The following is a 7,940-nucleotide window of genomic DNA, read 5'->3' as shown; positions in this document are numbered from 1 at the left end:
ATAGGCAGGATGTATCTAGTTTCATCATGCCCATTTTCAAATATTTTTAATTTACACAGGATGTATCCAGTTTCATCTTTTCTATTTTTTAAATTTAAGCTAGGATGAATCCATTTTCATCCTTGCTAAAATTTTTTTTGTCCATTTCACCCAAACTATTTTTTACTCGTCCATTTGAACCGTGATTTAAAAATATTTGCACAAATGACCCATTTTCCGTTAATACTAGCACAAAGTTAATATTCATTTTTAAAAACAGTTAATGGTTCCAAAAACTAATGCTTATGTAACACTTTTTAGGTATATGAAAGAACGGTTCCCATCTCAGATTCAATCTCAATAATCAAAGGCAAGCTTTTGGGGAGTGAATGAATAGTTATCTCAATAAGCATAAACGAAATTATGTGTAGATTCCAGTATACACATTTACATTGGATATCTTTAACACCAAAAAAATTTACTCTTTGGTGTATATATGTCTGTGTACATCCATATATGGACATCCTAATCACCATCTAACACGAAACTGATCCTGTTCATGTTAAAAATATCGATCAAAGCTTTGAATTCGTTTTAAGAAAGATTACCATTCCCCGAGTTTCCCACGCTCAGCTCATGGTAATCTCGCAAGAAAAGAATTATACAACTAACACTAAAACAACTCATATCACGGGTCATATCCTAGATTTTTGTATATAGATGACTGTAGATAAATTTGTATTGATCAAAACATGTTCATATTATTGATGAACCATTTTTTGGGGACCATGGCTTTTTGGGGGACCATGGTTTTATTTTGGGTAAAGACATTAGAAGTAAATCTTGGTCACCCCTTATCTAGATATTTATATTAATACATAAATACCCTCATGATTAATTTTGGGTGATGATTAGTTACCGTTAATAATAGTTAGTGTAATGATTAGTGAGATGATTAAGTTAAAGATAATTAGTGAGATTAAAAAATCAGATGTTTTTTTTAAAGAAGTAGAATTATTGAGAGAGTAAAGTTAGAGAAGATGAAAAAGGAAAACATGAAAAACGATGGATTTTACCAACCACAACCGGAGGAAGGGTATTTGGGTACCCATGTATGCTTCAAACTTAAATAATGTTGGTTGAATTTCTCCAAACTTTCAAAAAAATAAATTTCTTTATGTAGTTTATGCCAGTTCGGTTACCATATGTCAAGAACATGTAACCGAACACACCTGAAAGTGCAGTTCGGTTACGTTTTCCAAACACGCAGGTTACCGAACTCGCTCGTTAATGGAGGTTTTGGTCGTACAGTGTAATGTTCGGTTACCTAGGATAAAATTGTAGGTAACCGAACTTTGAACTTAACAATTTATTTGGGTACATCTTGTGTGTTCGGTTAGTTCGCAAACTTGAACGCAACCAAGTTCCCAACCGAACCTAATAGTTCGGTTAGTTGCTAAAAAAATTCCCAACCGAACTGCAGGTTTAAAGTAACCTAGTGTTAGAAGTTCGGTTGGTTCGCAAACTTCAACATATTTTGTGAAGGAACCGAACTTTGAACTTAAAAATTTATTTGGGTACATCTTGTGTGTTCGGTTAGTTCGCAAACTTGAACCCAACCAAGTTCCCAACCGAACCTAATAGTTCGGTTAGTTGCTAAAAGAATTTCCCAACCGAACTGCAGGTTAAAAGTAACCTAGTGTTAGAAGTACGGTTGGTTCGCAAACTTCAACATATTTTGCAAATCAACCGAACTGGGCTTTTATATGCATATATGCAATTAGGAAAACGTTCGGTTACTACGAAATTTATTTCTTGGAGAATTAGGTAAAGTTTGGTTACAAAGTTTCAAACGTAGAGTTTGGTTATAAAGAAAACTTAACATTTTTGCGAACGTACCGAACTTTCGGACTTCTCATTATTTTCGTAAACTAAAGTTCGGTGATATCCTTATTTTGGGAAGGAACCGAACTTATGGACTTGTGTTGTTCTAAAACAAGGAGTTCGGTTAAAAGTATTTTCTTGAGAATCAACCGAACTCTAAGTTCGGTTAAGAAAAATCTAATTCGTGATAACCGAACTTTTCTCTGAAAACAAAACCCTCCATTAAACCTCTTTGCAACTTCCAGTTTCAACTCATTTTGATGATTACTTCTCATTTATTCAACCAAAAACGAATGACAACTAATGGGTTTGGGAGAATATCTTTGTTAATTTTTTAAATTAAGCTATATATATAGTGGTGGTGGTGGTGGTGGTAATAGGAGGTGGTGGTGGTAATCAGTGGTTGGTGGTGGTGATAATCGGAGGTGGTGGTGGTGGTAATCGGCGGTGGTGGTGGTGGTAATCGTTGGTTGGTGGTGGTGATAATCGGAGGTGGTGGTGGTGGTAATCGGCGGTGGTGGTGGGAGGAGGTGGTGGTTATATATATATATATATATGTATACAGGTGGTTATTGGGTTGGTTTTAAATTAAATTAGGTTAAGAATAGGTTAGTCATTTCAATGTTTTAGGACACCCCTTATAACTAAAGGGAAGGTGGTCTAATCAAACCATGGTCCCCTCAAAAAAAAAATGGTCCCTAAAAAATGATTCTTATTGTTAGGGACGGAGACAGTGTATCTGCACACCCTGGCCATCTAACTCCAAAGCCCAAAATTTGTAACATATTGGGTTTCTAAGCCCATTTATCATACTTGCACCCCTTAGAAATCGTTTTGCTTCCCTTAGTTAGATCTCTGGCTGCGTCCCTGATTGTTGAGCTTAGGGATGCACATGGAAGGGTATGGGAGGGTATAAGCTAAAACCAACCTCGCACCCACAGACTGCGTTTTTTTTTCCATAACCAACCCCGCACCCACAAACAGCGGGCGGGTTTTGTTACCCTCCCGCTGCGGGTTGGGCGGGTATGGGTTTAAACGGGTTTAAACCCGCTTTATATTCAAGTATTTAGAGTAACTTCTATTCTCCTTGATTAAGTGAGAAAAAAAAACCAAAACCCCCAAAATATTCATATCTAGGAAGTTCACAGATGAAGATTAAGTGTTGAATTTGTTGATTTTTCGATTGTTGTCGATTTCTGGTGAAGATTCGAAGTTGTTGTTGTCGATTTCTGGTAATTGTCGTTCGTAGGTGAAGAAGAAGAACTGAGGAGGAAGAAGAGGAGAGGCCGAACAGAGAGAAGAGTGTAGAAAGTGAATGAGATCAGTTATCCTATCTACTAGTATTAGGGTTCTATAATGGACGACTATGATTAGTTTTATCTAATAGTATATAATCTGCGGGTTTTTTGGGCGGGTATGGGCGGGTATTAGCTTAAACGAACCTCGCACCCACAGACAGCGGGTTTTTTTCATAACCAACCCCGCACCCATAATGGGAGGGTATGGATTAAAAACCCACGGATTTAGCGGGTACAGGTGGATTTGGGTATCGTGGGCGGGTCTTGTGCAGCCCTAGTTGAGCTATAATACTAGAAATGATTATTAGCTTTAAAGCAAAACTGGTATTTATCTGTCACCTTCAAAAAAAAGAAAAAAGAAATAAAAGGCATTTATATGGCAAAGAGCCTGCTTCATGAAATCGGTAGGTAGACTCATGTTTGATCTAGACCTTGATATTAACGCTGTTGTTTGTAATGTTCAATTTTGTTGTCGTACTAGATAGCCTTTTTGTTGAGCAAACCCGTCTAAATTAGTAATGATGTGACATTTGCATTGAAAGTTGTCAAAATTAATAGATGATTCTCCGTGCCTACCAAAATTTCTATTTTGGAAAAGGCCTTGAACAAGTCGCTACATCTCCTTGTACTTCGATATTCCTTGCATATCTTGGATGGATTTATGCTGTATGCATCTTCTTGAAAAGCTTAATAGAGTTGAATTCAACGTTTAAGTACTTGATCTCGATCTGTCTGAGTGGTAAAGGGGGCAGACTTGGAATCTGTTAGGCTTTGCCCGCGCAGGTTCGAACCCCTTGATATCGACCCAATCCTTAGTTGTTGTCGCTTATCGCGTTGTTGAACCCTGAAAACTCTATTATGGAGGAGCTCAGGCAGAGAGGGCTGACGCTGACAGGAATGACAAGTCTGTGAAGGATTCGGTTCTGATTTAAGGAGCCTACCACCTTCGGGGACAGAATCCACAGGATGTTGAAGTTGGGTTTGCGCATTGATGAAGATAGTGCTGACACTGAAGCTGACTTAGTGATGCCTGAACTTGTCGAAGGAACTTTGATTTTCTAGTAATGACACTCGTTTTTACAGATTAAGCTTCATTTTCTAGTACTAATTTTTTTTTGTTCTTGAAATTGAGTTGGTTTTTGTTCTCATCTATCTGGTCTCAAGCTGCAACTGAAATTCCTTACTGTTCTCAGTTCTTGTTTTTTGGGGTTGTCTAAGCTGCCTTGTTTAGTTCTTTTCATTTGGAGATTTTGCTCAGATTTAATGGTTTACAAAAGACGGAGTCGTAAAAAAATGAATGGTAGAACTACAGCCTCCATCAGACTTGTAAATGCATGTCAGTTGCTGACAATTACTGGTTTTACTTGTAACTTAGCAATTCTGCAACTACTTAGTCTCAAATTACATCATTTCATGTTTTTATTACTGATTATCAGCAAAAATCAGCCAAAACTGCTGCAATTGGCGTGGAATTGGATGGAAGCTTGATATCCCCACACTACATCGCTAAATACTACTCTACAAAGTAATCTTTCCTTTGTTTTACAAAATAACCGACTATGGATCACCCATCCGGCATGTCTGAAACAGCTCAACTGGCATGATGGACTAGGTATAGTCCCTGCAATTGGAAAAACTATTCCTATGTGCCAATGCATTAGCACGCGTAATTTCATAAAGTGCACAACAAAGATGAAAAACAACCGAATCTTTTTTCCTATATAAACTTTTAAAAATTCAACTTGCTATGTGCAACGCAACGGAGTTAACAAATATTCAGTATAGAAGCCACCATTGCTCTTCCTTTAAAGCTACACAAACATTGTATCGATACAAGTAAGATGCAATTCCGGCCCAATGCTAGAAGGTATAGTCCCTGATAGCTGATTTTTGGGGAGTATATCCGGACATTGTAGAGAATTAAAGGGCGCTGAGTATGGTTTTAATCCAACTAGTTTGAGTCTTTGAGAAATGCAACTTCAGAACATAAGATAGTCTTTGACATTCTGTTGAGATCGCCCCACTAAACATACTTTGTGAAAGATCTAGGTTACTAAGATTTAGAGGCGGAAGAGGAAAATGCGAGACATTTCAAAATTCGAATGAAAATGCGAGACATTTTTGTTGTAGATTGGAGCTATTAGTTGTATTCAACGAATAGTCCACTTGGGAATTTTCTATGAAAACTGTCCTTTTTCTTTGAGTTCTAGTCTAGGGTGTATGACCTGGAAATCCACAGGAACAGGAACTTAGTGAAATTTCCTAGGGTCAGCTTCAATTTTTTCTGTATGCCCACTCACATCGAAAGGTTTTCATACAAAGAGTCTGATGAAGACACTGCACTACGAGTCTGCGACGACGGTGTTGAACAGTTGATGTCTATTGAAAATTTCATATTGGTGAAAGTTGTGATCAAGTAAGAGAATGAAGTTTCCGAATTGCTGAAGGATTATAAAGGTCAGTTGAATGTGCTGTGTAATATTACTTAATGGAGATAGTGGAAACTGTTCAATGAGATGTAGTTTTACCTAATCGCGCTTGTTTATCTTTTACATTTCACTTTTTGGCCAAAATTGGTTTTGCTTTGACGCATTAGTTCAGTGATAGCAAATGCGAATAGCAGGAAGCGATGTTGTGAAGAAGGGGAGTGATTCTCCTGGCTACAGAGAATCCTGTGAAAGTGAAGTAGTGAATAGGATAGAGCGCAGCTAGAAACTAAGTCTCCACAACCCGACCCCTGGGAAATACATTGCAGCAAGTTTCTAGCATCCGCAGAAGCAAAAAAGATCGAGTGGATCACAACAACAACAAGCAACAAAATCATGCGCATTTTGCTTTCCATGTCTTGAAAATTCGATCTTATATTATACTTTTTTTCTTTTTTCGGTGGATGTGGAGGAGATTATAGCTCTCTATAGAAGTTAATGTCGACCTTATATAGTGTATATTTGGTGGTATCGTTTTTTCTTCCAAGAATGATCTTATCGCAATCGGTTAGGTAGTCAAAGCGTGCATTTATGACTTGAATCCATAAAAAAGATCTATCTTATCCATCCATTAAGAAAGATGAGATAAGTATCAAGATCATGTCAATTCCAATGGATCCGATCAATTCAGAAAACAATTGTTATACTAGATATTGTTGGCCTCATAAAGTTTGTTATATTAGATATTATTGGCCTGATAAAGTTGACTTCATCCCAGATGAAGGTGCATTCAGACCTCAGATCCCAGATGAAGGAGCAAAGATTCGTGCGAAGTGTGCATGGAGATTTTGTCTTAGTACTCAATTTCATTTTTATTCAACTTAATACAATTAAAGCTTAATTCAAAATTAATTTTGATCAGCGCATCTAATCGCATGCCGTCAAACACGGAACCTACGTGGGAAAGCACACCAATCATGTGCTAATAACAACCAAAACAAGGAGTGATATCCCCTTTGTTTCTGTTTAGACAATGGTTTAAGGTTTTTTACAATCCCCATATATTCTATAAAGATTTTCATATTACTTCCAAGAATTTTCTGATTTGTCCTTGCTTAGCATTTGAACACTAATGCACAAAGAGTGGGCTAGAGGTTTGGTGATCTGGCTACTATTTCCTGAAGTAGAGCCGATACCTTTGTCTTCTTTTTTATGGTTTTACAATGACCTCCATGAGCCTCTGGCAGCAGCTAAGCTCATTTAAGCTAGTTTTTTTGTTAATGTTTTCTTTGTGTGTTTTATTGCATTCTGACGGCTCTATTACCCAAAGTGACATAATTGGAAAACAATTTCAAAAATTCCACCATAATCATATATAGCCTAACCTAAATAAATGAATAACCTAATAAAATGAATAATTTTTTTCGGCTCGACTTGGGCAAAGGAGCTAGATAAACAATTTTCACTAGATGTATTCATGAGTAAAAATTCTTGATTACTTAGAGGCCATATGTAAATATGAATGAATAAACACTAAATTTTATATAAAAAATAAATATTAATAAACGAAAATACGAGTGCAATCAATATTAATAATGTTGGTTTAGGAAGTTATTTGTTCTAAAAAAATGCATTTAAAGTTGATTGTCTTTTTCTTCCACCTAAATTCAAATACATCCCATCCTTAATTTTTGTAATGCATGTGTAACATTTGGATTTTTTTTGTATTATAGCAAGGTTTTGTCTATGGTGATTATCGCTTCATACAATCATCTTGTTCATGATCATTTTTTTCCTTTATTACCGACTCGATAATTTTTTCATTCGTATGGAATTCTGTAATTGCATCATTCTCATTAAGATAATTCAAAATATGTTCGATCTCATTCACATTTCTACACCGTAAGTTAGAAATGATATTAGTTAATTCCTAATATTTACTTCTAGTTGACCAATTTCTAGTTCGGAAACATCAAAATTATATATGTTCAAAGCTTAATATAAATAAATATCCATGTTAAATAAATATTTTGTTCTCTGGTCCAAAAAAAGCATTTATTTGTGGAGGTTACACTGTATACATTCATTATACACATAAAACATACGAAGGAGTAGTACGATTTCCTTGATCATTAGCGATAATCTCAACACGACCATTCTTCCATACTGCTACACATGAATATGTTGTTCCTAAATCTATTCCTATGGCTGCTCCTGCCTTTCTTCCGGCCATTGCAAACACTCTCAATAAATTTCCTATTTCAAATAAGAAAATTGTTAAAAACATTTGATAATTGTGATGGGTAAATCTAGAATTATCTAGATAGCTAACTATAAACTCCCATGGGCTTAT

At 36.2% G+C, this 7,940-nt stretch overlaps 1 non-coding gene across 1 annotated transcript; it reads left to right on the top strand.

Moving 5' to 3' along the window:
- Positions 1-3,656: 3,656 nt before the first annotated feature.
- On the top strand, positions 3,657-3,781 carry LOC113328973. The gene has a single exon (XR_003349673.1). It is a non-coding gene; the product is annotated as a small nucleolar RNA snoR86 (small nucleolar RNA).
- Positions 3,782-7,940: the final 4,159 nt, after the last annotated feature.

The sequence above is a fragment of the Papaver somniferum genome, unplaced genomic scaffold (genome assembly GCF_003573695.1).
Source record: "Papaver somniferum cultivar HN1 unplaced genomic scaffold, ASM357369v1 unplaced-scaffold_114, whole genome shotgun sequence".
Lineage (NCBI taxonomy): Eukaryota > Viridiplantae > Streptophyta > Magnoliopsida > Ranunculales > Papaveraceae > Papaver > Papaver somniferum.
This window is presented reverse-complemented; position numbering and strand designations above follow the sequence as displayed.